This window comes from Triturus cristatus, chromosome 12, assembly GCF_964204655.1.
Source record: "Triturus cristatus chromosome 12, aTriCri1.1, whole genome shotgun sequence".
In the NCBI taxonomy this organism is placed as follows: domain Eukaryota; kingdom Metazoa; phylum Chordata; class Amphibia; order Caudata; family Salamandridae; genus Triturus; species Triturus cristatus.
In genome coordinates, this window is record NC_140595.1 from 259,793,372 (window position 1) to 259,806,665 (window position 13,294).

Consider the following 13,294-nt stretch of genomic DNA (forward strand, 5'->3'; position numbering starts at 1 on the left):
AAGAACTTAGCCATTAGTCCAAAGGAAGAGTTAAGACCTTAACCATTAGTCCAGAATAAGATTCAAGACCTTAACCATTAGGCCAGAGTAAGAGTCTAAGACCTTAACCATAAGGTCAGAGTAAGAGTTAAGACCTTAACCATTAGGCAAGAGTAAGAGTCTAAGACCTCAACCATTAGGCCAGAATAAGAGTTAAAACTTTAACCATTAGGCCAGAGTTAGAGTTTAGACCTTAACCAGTAGGCCAGAGTAAGAGTCTAAGACCTTAACCATTAGGCCAGAGTAAGAGTTAAGACCTTAACCAGTAGGCCAGAGTAAGAGTCTAAGACCTCAACCATTAGGCCAGAGTAAGAGTTAAAACCTTAACCATTAGGCCAGAGTAAGAGTTAAGACCTTAACCAGTAGGCCAGAGTAAGAGTTAAGACCTTAACCATTATGCCAGAGTGAGAGTCTAAGACCTTAACCATTAGTCCAGAGTAAGAGTTAAGACTTTAACCATTAGGCCAGAGTAAGAGTTAAGACCTTAACCATTAGGCCAGAGTAAGAGTTAAGACCTTAACCAGTAGGCCAGAGTAAGAGTCTAAGACCTTACCCATTAGGCCAGAGTAAGAGTTAAGACCTTAACCATTAGGCAAGAGTAAGAGTCTTAGACCTTAATCATTAGGCCATAGTAAGAGTTAAAACCTTAAGCACTAGGTCAGAGTAAGAGTCTAGACCTTGACCATTAGGTCAGAGTAAGAGTTAAGACCTTAACTATTAGGCCAGAGTAAGAGTCTAAGACCTTAACCATTAGGCCAGAATAAGAGTTAAGACCTTAACCAATAGGCCAGAGTAAGAGTTAAGACCTTTACCATTAGGCCAGAGTACGAGTCTAAGACCTTAACCAGTAGGCCAGAGTAAGAGTCTGAGACCTTAACCATTAGGCCAGAGCAAGAGTTAAGACCCTAACCATTAGGCCAGAGTAAGAGTCTAAGACCTTAACCATTAGGTCAGAGTAAGAGTTAAGAACTTAGCCATTAGTCCAAAGGAAGAGTTAAGACCTTAAACATTGGTCCAGAGTAAGAGTCTAAGACCTTAACCATTAGGCCAGAGTAAGAGTTAAGACCTTAAGCATTAGGCCAGAGTAAGAGTCTAGACCTTATCCATTAGACCAGAGTAAGAGTCAAGACCTTAACCATTAGGCCATAACAAGAGTTAAGACCCTAACCATTAGGCCAGAGTAAGAGTCTAAGACCTTAACCATTAGGCCAGAGTAAGAGTTAAGACCTTAATCATAAGGCCAGAGTAAGAGTCTAGACCTTAACCATTAGACCAGAGTAAGAGTCAAGACCTTAACCATTAGGCCAGAGTAAGAGTCTAATACCTTAACCATTAGGCCAGAGTAAGAGATAAGACCTTAACCATTAGGCCAGAGTAAGAGTCTAAGACTTTAATCGTTTGGCCAGAGTAAGAGTCTAAAACCTTAACCATTAGGCCAGAGTAAGAGTTAAAACCTTAACCATTAGGCCAGAGTAAGAGTTAAGGTCTTAACCAGTAGGCCAGAGTAAGAGTCTAAGACCTTCACCATTAGGCCAGAGTAAGAGTTAAGACCTTAACCAGTAGGCCAGAGTAGGAGTCTAGACCTTAACCATTTGGCCAGAGTGAGAGTCAAGACCTTAGCCATTAGGCCAGAGTAAGAGTATAACCCCTTAACCATTAGGCCAGAGTAAGAGTCTAAGACCTTAACCATTAGGCCAGAGTAAGACTCAATACCTTAACCATTAGGCCAGAGTAAGAGTCCAACACCTTAACCATTAGGCCTAAGGAAGAGTTAAGACCTTAACCATTAGGCCAGAGTAAGAGTCTAAGACTTTAACCATTAGGCCAGAGTAAGAGTCTAAAACCTTAACCATTAGGCTAGAGTAAGAGTCTAAGACCTTAACCATTAGGCCATAGTAAGAGTTAAGACCTTACGGATTAGGCCAGAGTAAGAGTCTAAGACCTTAACCATTAGGACAGAGTAAGAGTCTTAGACCTTAACCATTAGGACAGAGGAAGAGTCTAATATCATACCCATTAGGCCAGAGTAAGACTTAAGACCTTAACCAGTAGGCCAGAGTAACAGTTAAGAACTTAACCATTAGTCAATAGTAAGAGTTAGGACCTTAACCATTAGGCCAGAGTAAGAGTCTAGGACCTTAACCAGTAGGCCAGAGTAAGAGCAAAGACATTAACCAGTAGGCCAGTGTAAGAGTCTAAGACCTTAACCATTAGGCCAGAGTAAGAGTTAAGACCTTAACCATTAGGCCAGAGTAAGAGTTAAGACCTTAACCACTAGGCAAGAGTAAGAGTCTGAGACCTTAACCATTAGGTCAGACTAAGAGTTAAGAACTTAGCCATTAGTCCAGAGGAAGAGTTAAGACCTTAACCATTAGTCCAGAATAAGAGTCTATACCTTAACCATTAGGCCAGAGTAAGAGTCTAAGACCTTAACCATTAGGCCAGAGTAATAGTCTAAGACCTTACCCATTAGGCCAGAGTAAGAGTTAAGACCTTAACCATAAGGTCAGAGTAAGAGTTAAGACCTTAACCATTAGGCAAGAGTTAGAGTCTAAGACCTCAACCATTAGGCCAGAGTAAGAGTTAAAACTTTAACCATTAGGCCAGAGTTAAAGTTAAGACCTTAACCAGTAGGCCAGAGTAAGAGTCTAAGACCTTAACCAGTAGGCCAGAGTAAGAGTTAAGACCTTAACCAGTAGGCCAGAGTAAGAGTTAAGACCTTAACCAGTAGGCCAGAGTAAGAGTTAAGACCTTAACCAGTAGGCCAGAGTAAGTGTATAAGACCTTAACCATTAGGTCAGACTAAGAGTTAAGAACTTTGCCATTATTCCAGAGGAAGAGTTAAGACCTTAACCATTAGTCCAGAATAAGAGTCTAGACCTTAACCATTAGGCCAGAGTAAGAGTCTAAGACCTCAACCTTTAGGCCAGAGGAAGAGTTAAAACTTTAACCATTAGGCCAGAGTAAGAGTTAAGACCTTAACCAGTAGGCCAGAGTAAGAGTCTAAGACCTTAACCATTAGGCCAGAGTAAGAGTTAAGACCTTAACCAGTAGGCCAGAGTAAGAGTTAAGACCTTAACCATTAGGCCAGTGTAAGAGTCTAAGACCTCAACCATTAGGACAGAGTAAGAGTTAAAACATTAACCATTAGGCCAGAGTAGGAGTTAAGACTTTAACCATTAGGCCAGAGTAAGAGTCTAAGACTTTAATCGTTTGGCCAGAGTAAGAGTCTAAAACCTTAACCATTAGGCCAGAGTAAGAGTTAAAACCTTAACCATTAGGCCAGAGTAAGAGTTAAGGTCTTAACCAGTAGGCCAGAGTAAGAGCCTAAGACCTTCACCATTAGGCCAGAGTAAGAGTTAAGACCTTAACCAGTAGGCCAGAGTAGGAGTCTAGACCTTAACCATTTGGCCAGAGTGAGAGTCAAGACCTTAGCCATTAGGCCAGAGTAAGAGTATAACCCCTTAACCATTAGGCCAGAGTAAGAGTCTAAGACCTTAACCATTAGGCTAGAGTAAGACTCAATACCTTAACCATTAGGCCAGAGTAAGAGTCCAATACCTTAACCATTAGGCCTAAGGAAGAGTTAAGACCTTAACCATTAGGCCAGAGTAAGAGTCTAAGACTTTAACCATTAGGCCAGAGTAAGAGTCTAAAACCTTAACCATTAGGCCAGAGTAAGAGTCTAAGACCTTAACCATTAGGCCATAGTAAGAGTTAAGACCTTACGGATTAGGCCAGAGTAAGAGTCTAAGACCTTAACCATTAGGACAGAGTAAGAGTCTTAGACCTTAACCATTAGGACAGAGTAAGAGTCTAAGATCATACCCATTAGGCCAGAGTAAGACTTAAGACCTTAACCAGTAGGCCAGAGTAACAGTTAAGAACTTAACCATTAGTCAATAGTAAGAGTTAGGACCTTAACCATTAGGCCAGAGTAAGAGTCTAGGACCTTAACCAGTAGGCCAGAGTAAGAGCAAAGACATTAACCAGTAGGCCAGTGTAAGAGTCTAAGACCTTAACCATTAGGCCAGAGTAAGAGTTAAGACCTTAACCATTAGGCCAGAGTAAGAGTTAAGACCTTAACCACTAGGCAAGAGTAAGAGTCTGAGACCTTAACCATTAGGTCAGACTAAGAGTTAAGAACTTAGCCATTAGTCCAGAGGAAGAGTTAAGACCTTAACCATTAGTCCAGAATAAGAGTCTATACCTTAACCATTAGGCCAGAGTAAGAGTCTAAGACCTTAACCATTAGGCCAGAGTAATAGTCTAAGACCTTACCCATTAGGCCAGAGTAAGAGTTAAGACCTTAACCATAAGGTCAGAGTAAGAGTTAAGACCTTAACCATTAGGCAAGAGTTAGAGTCTAAGACCTCAACCATTAGGCCAGAGTAAGAGTTAAAACTTTAACCATTAGGCCAGAGTTAGAGTTAAGACCTTAACCAGTAGGCCAGAGTAAGAGTCTAAGACCTTAACCAGTAGGTCAGAGTAAGAGTTAAGACCTTAACCAGTAGGCCAGAGTAAGAGTTAAGACCTTAACCAGTAGGCCAGAGTAAGAGTATAAGACCTTAACCAATAGGTCAGACTAAGAGTTAAGAACTTAGCCATTAGTCCAGAGGAAGAGTTAAGACCTTAACCATTAGTCCAGAATAATTGTCTAGACCTTAACCATTAGGCCAGAGTAAGAGTCTAAGACCTCAACCTTTAGGCCAGAGGAAGAGTTAAAACTTTAACCATTAGGCCAGAGTAAGAGTTAAGACCTTAACCAGTAGGCCAGAGTAAGAGTCTAAGACCTTAACCATTAGGCCAGAGTAAGAGTTAAGACCTTAACCAGTAGGCCAGAGTAAGAGTTAAGACCTTAACCATTAGGCCAGTGTAAGAGTCTAAGACCTCAACCATTAGGACAGAGTAAGAGTTAAAACATTAACCATTAGGCCAGAGTAGGAGTTAAGACTTTAACCATTAGGCCAGAGTAAGAGTCTAAGACCGTAACCAGTAGGCCAGAGAAAGAGTTAAGACCTTAACCATTATGCCAGAGTGAGAGTCTAAGACCTTAACCATTAGTCCAGAGTAAGAGTTAAGACCTTAACCATTAGACCAGAGTAAGAGTTAAGACCTTAACCAGTAGGCCAGAGTAAGAGTCTAAGACCTTACCCATTAGGCCAGAGTAAGAGTTAAGACCTTAACCATTAGGCCAGAGTAAGAGTCTAAGACCTTAACCATTAGTCCAGAGTAAGAGTTAAGACCTTAACCAGTAGGCCAGAGTAAGAGTCTAAGACCTTACCCATTAGGCCAGAGTAAGAGTTAAGACCTTAACCATTAGTCAATAGTAAGAGTTTGGACCTTAACCATTAGGCCAGAGTAAGAGTCTGAGACCTTAACCATTAGGCCAGAGTAAGAGTCTAAGACCTTAACCATTAGGTCAGAGTAAGAGTTAAGAACTTAGCCATTAGTCCAGAGGAAGAGTTAAGACCTTAACCATTAGTCCAGAATAAGATTCAAGACCTTAACCATTAGGCCAGAGTAAGAGTCTAAGACCTTAACCATAAGGTCAGAGTAAGAGTTAAGACCTTAACCAGTAGGCCAGAGTAAGAGTCTAAGACCTTACCCATTAGGCCAGAGTAAGAGTTAAGACCTTAACCATTAGGCCAGAGTAAGAGTTAAGACCTTAACCATTAGGCAAGAGTAAGAGTCTTAGACCTTAATCATTAGGCCATAGTAAGAGTTAAAACCTTAAGCACTAGGTCAGAGTAAGAGTCTAGACCTTGACCATTAGGCCAGAGTAAGAGTTAAGACCTTAACTATTAGGCCAGAGTAAGAGTCTAAGACCTTAACCATTAGGCCAGAATAAGAGTTAAGACCTTAACCATTAGGCCAGAGTAAGAGTCTGAGACCTTAACCATTAGGCCAGAGCAAGAGTTAAGACCCTAACCATTAGGCCAGAGTAAGACTTAAGACCTTAAACATTGGTCCAGAGTAAGAGTCTAAGACCTTAACCATTAGGCCAGAGTAAGAGTTAAGACCTTAAGCATTAGGCCAGAGTAAGAGTCTAGACCTTATCCATTAGACCAGAGTAAGAGTCACGACCTTAACCATTAGGCCATAGCAAGAGTTAAGACCCTAACCATTAGGCCAGAGTAAGAGTCTAAGACCTTAACCATTAGGCCAGAGTAAGAGTTAAGACCTTAATCATAAGGCCAGAGTAAGAGTCTAGACCTTAACCATTAGACCAGAGTAAGAGTCAAGACCTTAACCATTAGGCCAGAGTAAGAGTCTAATACCTTAACCATTAGGCCAGAGTAAGAGATAAGACCTTAACCATTAGGCCTGAGTAAGAGTCTAAGACTTTAATCGTTTGGCCAGAGTAAGAGTCTAAAACCTTAACCATTAGGCCAGAGTAAGAGTTAAAACCTTAACCATTAGGCCAGAGTAAGAGTTAAGGTCTTAACCAGTAGGCCAGAGTAAGAGTCTAAGACCTTCACCATTAGGCCAGAGTAAGAGTTAAGACCTTAACCAGTAGGCCAGAGTAGGAGTCTAGACCTTAACCATTTGGCCAGAGTGAGAGTCAAGACCTTAGCCATTAGGCCAGAGTAAGAGTATAACCCCTTAACCATTAGGCCAGAGTAAGAGTCTAAGACCTTAACCATTAGGCCAGAGTAAGACTCAATACCTTAACCATTAGGCCAGAGTAAGAGTCCAATACCTTAACCATTAGGCCTAAGGAAGAGTTAAGACCTTAACCATTAGGCCAGAGTAAGAGTCTAATACTTTAACCATTAGGCCAGAGTAAGAGTCTAAAACCTTAACCATTAGGCCAGAGTAAGAGTCTAAGACCTTAACCATTAGGCCATAGTAAGAGTTAAGACCTTACGGATTAGGCCAGAGTAAGAGTCTAAGACCTTAACCATTAGGACAGAGTAAGAGTCTTAGACCTTAACCATTAGGACAGAGTAAGAGTCTAAGATCATACCCATTAGGCCAGAGTAAGACTTAAGACCTTAACCAGTAGGCCAGAGTAACAGTTAAGAACTTAACCATTAGTCAATAGTAAGAGTTAGGACCTTAACCATTAGGCCAGAGTAAGAGTCTAGGACCTTAACCAGTAGGCCAGAGTAAGAGCAAAGACATTAACCAGTAGGCCAGTGTAAGAGTCTAAGACCTTAACCATTAGGCCAGAGTAAGAGTTAAGACCTTAACCATTAGGCCAGAGTAAGAGTTAAGACCTTAACCACTAGGCAAGAGTAAGAGTCTGAGACCTTAACCATTAGGTCAGACTAAGAGTTAAGAACTTAGCCATTAGTCCAGAGGAAGAGTTAAGACATTAACCATTAGTCCAGAATAAGAGTCTATACCTTAACCATTGGGCCAGAGTAATAGTCTAAGACCTTAACCATTAGGCCAGAGTAATAGTCTAAGACCTTACCCATTAGGCCAGAGTAAGAGTTAAGACCTTAACCATAAGGTCAGAGTAAGAGTTAAGACCTTAACCATTAGGCAAGAGTTAGAGTCTAAGACCTCAACCATTAGGCCAGAGTAAGAGTTAAAACTTTAACCATTAGGCCAGAGTTAGAGTTAAGACCTTAACCAGTAGGCCAGAGTAAGAGTCTAAGACCTTAACCAGTAGGCCAGAGTAAGAGTTAAGACCTTAACCAGTAGGCCAGAGTAAGAGTTAAGACCTTAACCAGTAGGCCAGAGTAAGTGTATAAGACCTTAACCATTAGGTCAGACTAAGAGTTAAGAACTTTGCCATTATTCCAGAGGAAGAGTTAAGACCTTAACCATTAGTCCAGAATAAGAGTCTAGACCTTAACCATTAGGCCAGAGTAAGAGTCTAAGACCTCAACCTTTAGGCCAGAGGAAGAGTTAAAACTTTAACCATTAGGCCAGAGTAAGAGTTAAGACCTTAACCAGTAGGCCAGAGTAAGAGTCTAAGACCTTAACCATTAGGCCAGAGTAAGAGTTAAGACCTTAACCAGTAGGCCAGAGTAAGAGTTAAGACCTTAACCATTAGGCCAGTGTAAGAGTCTAAGACCTCAACCATTAGGACAGAGTAAGAGTTAAAACATTAACCATTAGGCCAGAGTAGGAGTTAAGACTTTAACCATTAGGCCAGAGTAAGAGTCTAAGACTTTAATCGTTTGGCCAGAGTAAGAGTCTAAAACCTTAACCATTAGGCCAGAGTAAGAGTTAAAACCTTAACCATTAGGCCAGAGTAAGAGTTAAGGTCTTAACCAGTAGGCCAGAGTAAGAGTCTAAGACCTTCACCATTAGGCCAGAGTAAGAGTTAAGACCTTAACCAGTAGGCCAGAGTAGGAGTCTAGACCTTAACCATTTGGCCAGAGTGAGAGTCAAGACCTTAGCCATTAGGCCAGAGTAAGAGTATAACCCCTTAACCATTAGGCCAGAGTAAGAGTCTAAGACCTTAACCATTAGGCTAGAGTAAGACTCAATACCTTAACCATTAGGCCAGAGTAAGAGTCCAATACCTTAACCATTAGGCCTAAGGAAGAGTTAAGACCTTAACCATTAGGCCAGAGTAAGAGTCTAAGACTTTAACCATTAGGCCAGAGTAAGAGTCTAAAACCTTAACCATTAGGCCAGAGTAAGAGTCTAAGACCTTAACCATTAGGCCATAGTAAGAGTTAAGACCTTACGGATTAGGCCAGAGTAAGAGTCTAAGACCTTAACCATTAGGCCAGAGTAAGACTCAATACCTTAACCATTAGGCCAGAGTAAGAGTCCAATACCTTAACCATTAGGCCTAAGGAAGAGTTAAGACCTTAACCATTAGGCCAGAGTAAGAGTCTAAGACTTCAACCATTAGGCCAGAGTAAGAGTCTAAAACCTTAACCATTAGGCCAGAGTAAGAGTCTAAGACCTTAACCATTAGGCCATAGTAAGAGTTAAGACCTTACGGATTAGGCCAGAGTAAGAGTCTAAGACCTTAACCATTAGGACAGAGTAAGAGTCTTAGACCTTAACCATTAGGACAGAGTAAGAGTCTAAGATCATACCCATTAGGCCAGAGTAAGACTTAAGACCTTAACCAGTAGGCCAGAGTAACAGTTAAGAACTTAACCATTAGTCAATAGTAAGAGTTAGGACCTTAACCATTAGGCCAGTGTAAGAGTCTAGGACCTTAACCAGTAGGCCAGAGTAAGAGCAAAGACATTAACCAGTAGGCCAGTGTAAGAGTCTAAGACCTTAACCATTAGGCCAGAGTAAGAGTTAAGACCTTAACCATTAGGCCAGAGTAAGAGTTAAGACCTTAACCACTAGGCAAGAGTAAGAGTCTGAGACCTTAACCATTAGGTCAGACTAAGAGATAAGAACTTAGCCATTAGTCCAGAGGAAGAGTTAAGACCTTAACCATTAGTCCAGAATAAGAGTCTATACCTTAACCATTAGGCCAGAGAAAGAGTCTAAGACCTTAACCATTAGGCCAGAGTAATAGTCTAAGACCTTACCCATTAGGCCAGAGTAAGAGTTAAGACCTTAACCATAAGGTCAGAGTAAGAGTTAAGACCTTAACCATTAGGCAAGAGTTAGAGTCTAAGACCTCAACCATTAGGCCAGAGTAAGAGTTAAAACTTTAACCATTAGGCCAGAGTTAGAGTTAAGACCTTAACCAGTAGGCCAGAGTAAGAGTCTAAGACCTTAACCAGTAGGCCAGAGTAAGAGTTAAGACCTTAACCAGTAGGCCAGAGTAAGAGTTAAGACCTTAACCAGTAGGCCAGAGTAAGTGTATAAGACCTTAACCATTAGGTCAGACTAAGAGTTAAGAACTTTGCCATTATTCCAGAGGAAGAGTTAAGACCTTAACCATTAGTCCAGAATAAGAGTCTAGACCTTAACCATTAGGCCAGAGTAAGAGTCTAAGACCTCAACCTTTAGGCCAGAGGAAGAGTTAAAACTTTAACCATTAGGCCAGAGTAAGAGTTAAGACCTTAACCAGTAGGCCAGAGTAAGAGTCTAAGACCTTAACCATTAGGCCAGAGTAAGAGTTAAGACCTTAACCAGTAGGCCAGAGTAAGAGTTAAGACCTTAACCATTAGGCCAGTGTAAGTGTCTAAGACCTCAACCATTAGGACAGAGTAAGAGTTAAAACATTAACCATTAGGCCAGAGTAGGAGTTAAGACTTTAACCATTAGGCCAGAGTAAGAGTCTAAGACTTTAATCGTTTGGCCAGAGTAAGAGTCTAAAACCTTAACCATTAGGCCAGAGTAAGAGTTAAAACCTTAACCATTAGGCCAGAGTAAGAGTTAAGGTCTTAACCAGTAGGCCAGAGTAAGAGTCTAAGACCTTCACCATTAGGCCAGAGTAAGAGTTAAGACCTTAACCAGTAGGCCAGAGTAGGAGTCTAGACCTTAACCATTTGGCCAGAGTGAGAGTCAAGACCTTAGCCATTAGGCCAGAGTAAGAGTATAACCCCTTAACCATTAGGCCAGAGTAAGAGTCTAAGACCTTAACCATTAGGCTAGAGTAAGACTCAATACCTTAACCATTAGGCCAGAGTAAGAGTCCAATACCTTAACCATTAGGCCTAAGGAAGAGTTAAGACCTTAACCATTAGGCCAGAGTAAGAGTCTAAGACTTTAACCATTAGGCCAGAGTAAGAGTCTAAAACCTTAACCATTAGGCCAGAGTAAGAGTCTAAGACCTTAACCATTAGGCCATAGTAAGAGTTAAGACCTTACGGATTAGGCCAGAGTAAGAGTCTAAGACCTTAACCATTAGGACAGAGTAAGAGTCTTAGACCTTAACCATTAGGACAGAGTAAGAGTCTAAGATCATACCCATTAGGCCAGAGTAAGACTTAAGACCTTAACCACTAGGCCAGAGTAACAGTTAAGAACTTAACCATTAGTCAATAGTAAGAGTTAGGACCTTAACCATTAGGCCAGAGTAAGAGTCTAGGACCTTAACCAGTAGGCCAGAGTAAGAGCAAAGACATTAACCAGTAGGCCAGTGTAAGAGTCTAAGACCTTAACCATTAGGCCAGAGTAAGAGTTAAGACCTTAACCATTAGGCCAGAGTAAGTGTTAAGACCTTAACCACTAGGCAAGAGTAAGAGTCTGAGACCTTAACCATTAGGTCAGACTAAGAGTTAAGAACTTAGCCATTAGTCCAGAGGAAGAGTTAAGACCTTAACCATTAGTCCAGAATAAGAGTCTATACCTTAACCATTAGGCCAGAGTAAGAGTCTAAGACCTCAACCTTTAGGCCAGAGGAAGAGTTAAAACTTTAACCATTAGGCCAGAGTAAGAGTTAAGACCTTAACCAGTAGGCCAGAGTAAGAGTCTAAGACCTTAACCATTAGGCCAGAGTAAGAGTTAAGACCTTAACCAGTAGGCCAGAGTAAGAGTTAAGACCTTAACCATTAGGCCAGTGTAAGAGTCTAAGACCTCAACCATTAGGACAGAGTAAGAGTTAAAACATTAACCATTAGGCCAGAGTAGGAGTTAAGACTTTAACCATTAGGCCAGAGTAAGAGTCTAAGACTTTAATTGTTTGGCCAGAGTAAGAGTCTAAAACCTTAACCATTAGGCCAGAGTAAGAGTTAAAACCTTAACCATTAGGCCAGAGTAAGAGTTAAGGTCTTAACCAGTAGGCCAGAGTAAGAGTCTAAGACCTTCACCATTAGGCCAGAGTAAGAGTTAAGACCTTAACCAGTAGGCCAGAGTAGGAGTCTAGACCTTAACCATTTGGCCAGAGTGAGAGTCAAGACCTTAGCCATTAGGCCAGAGTAAGAGTATAACCCCTTAACCATTAGGCCAGAGTAAGAGTCTAAGACCTTAACCATTAGGCTAGAGTAAGACTCAATACCTTAACCATTAGGCCAGAGTAAGAGTCCAATACCTTAACCATTAGGCCTAAGGAAGAGTTAAGACCTTAACCATTAGGCCAGAGTAAGAGTCTAAGACTTTAACCATTAGGCCAGAGTAAGAGTCTAAAACCTTAACCATTAGGCCAGAGTAAGAGTCTAAGACCTTAACCATTAGGCCATAGTAAGAGTTAAGACCTTACGGATTAGGCCAGAGTAAGAGTCTAAGACCTTAACCATTAGGCCAGAGTAAGACTCAATACCTTAACCATTAGGCCAGAGTAAGAGTCCAATACCTTAACCATTAGGCCTAAGGAAGAGTTAAGACCTTAACCATTAGGCCAGAGTAAGAGTCTAAGACTTTAACCATTAGGCCAGAGTAAGAGTCTAAAACCTTAACCATTAGGCCAGAGTAAGAGTCTAAGACCTTAACCATTAGGCCATAGTAAGAGTTAAGACCTTACGGATTAGGCCAGAGTAAGAGTCTAAGACCTTAACCATTAGGACAGAGTAAGAGTCTTAGACCTTAACCATTAGGACAGAGTAAGAGTCTAAGATCATACCCATTAGGCCAGAGTAAGACTTAAGACCTTAACCAGTAGGCCAGAGTAACAGTTAAGAACTTAACCATTAGTCAATAGTAAGAGTTAGGACCTTAACCATTAGGCCAGTGTAAGAGTCTAGGACCTTAACCAGTAGGCCTTAGTAAGAGCAAAGACATTAACCAGTAGGCCAGTGTAAGAGTCTAAGACCTTAACCATTAGGCCAGAGTAAGAGTTAAGACCTTAACCATTAGGCCAGAGTAAGAGTTAAGACCTTAACCACTAGGCAAGAGTAAGAGTCTGAGACCTTAACCATTAGGTCAGACTAAGAGTTAAGAACTTAGCCATTAGTCCAGAGGAAGAGTTAAGACCTTAACCATTAGTCCAGAATAAGAGTCTATACCTTAACCATTAGGCCAGAGTAAGAGTCTAAGACCTTAACCATTAGGCCAGAGTAATAGTCTAAGACCTTACCCATTAGGCCAGAGTAAGAGTTAAGACCTTAACCATAAGGTCAGAGTAAGAGTTAAGACCTTAACCATTAGGCAAGAGTTAGAGTCTAAGACCTCAACCATTAGGCCAGAGTAAGAGTTAAAACTTTAACCATTAGGCCAGAGTTAGAGTTAAGACCTTAACCAGTAGGCCAGAGTAAGAGTCTAAGACCTTAACCAGTAGGCCAGAGTAAGAGTTAAGACCTTAACCAGTAGGCCAGAGTAAGAGTTAAGACCTTAACCAGTAGGCCAGAGTAAGTGTATAAGACCTTAACCATTAGGTCAGACTAAGAGTTAAGAACTTTGCCATTATTCCAGAGGAAGAGTTAAGACCTTAACCATTAGTCCAGAATAAGAGTCTAGACCTTAACCATTAGGCCAGAGTAAGAGGCTAAGA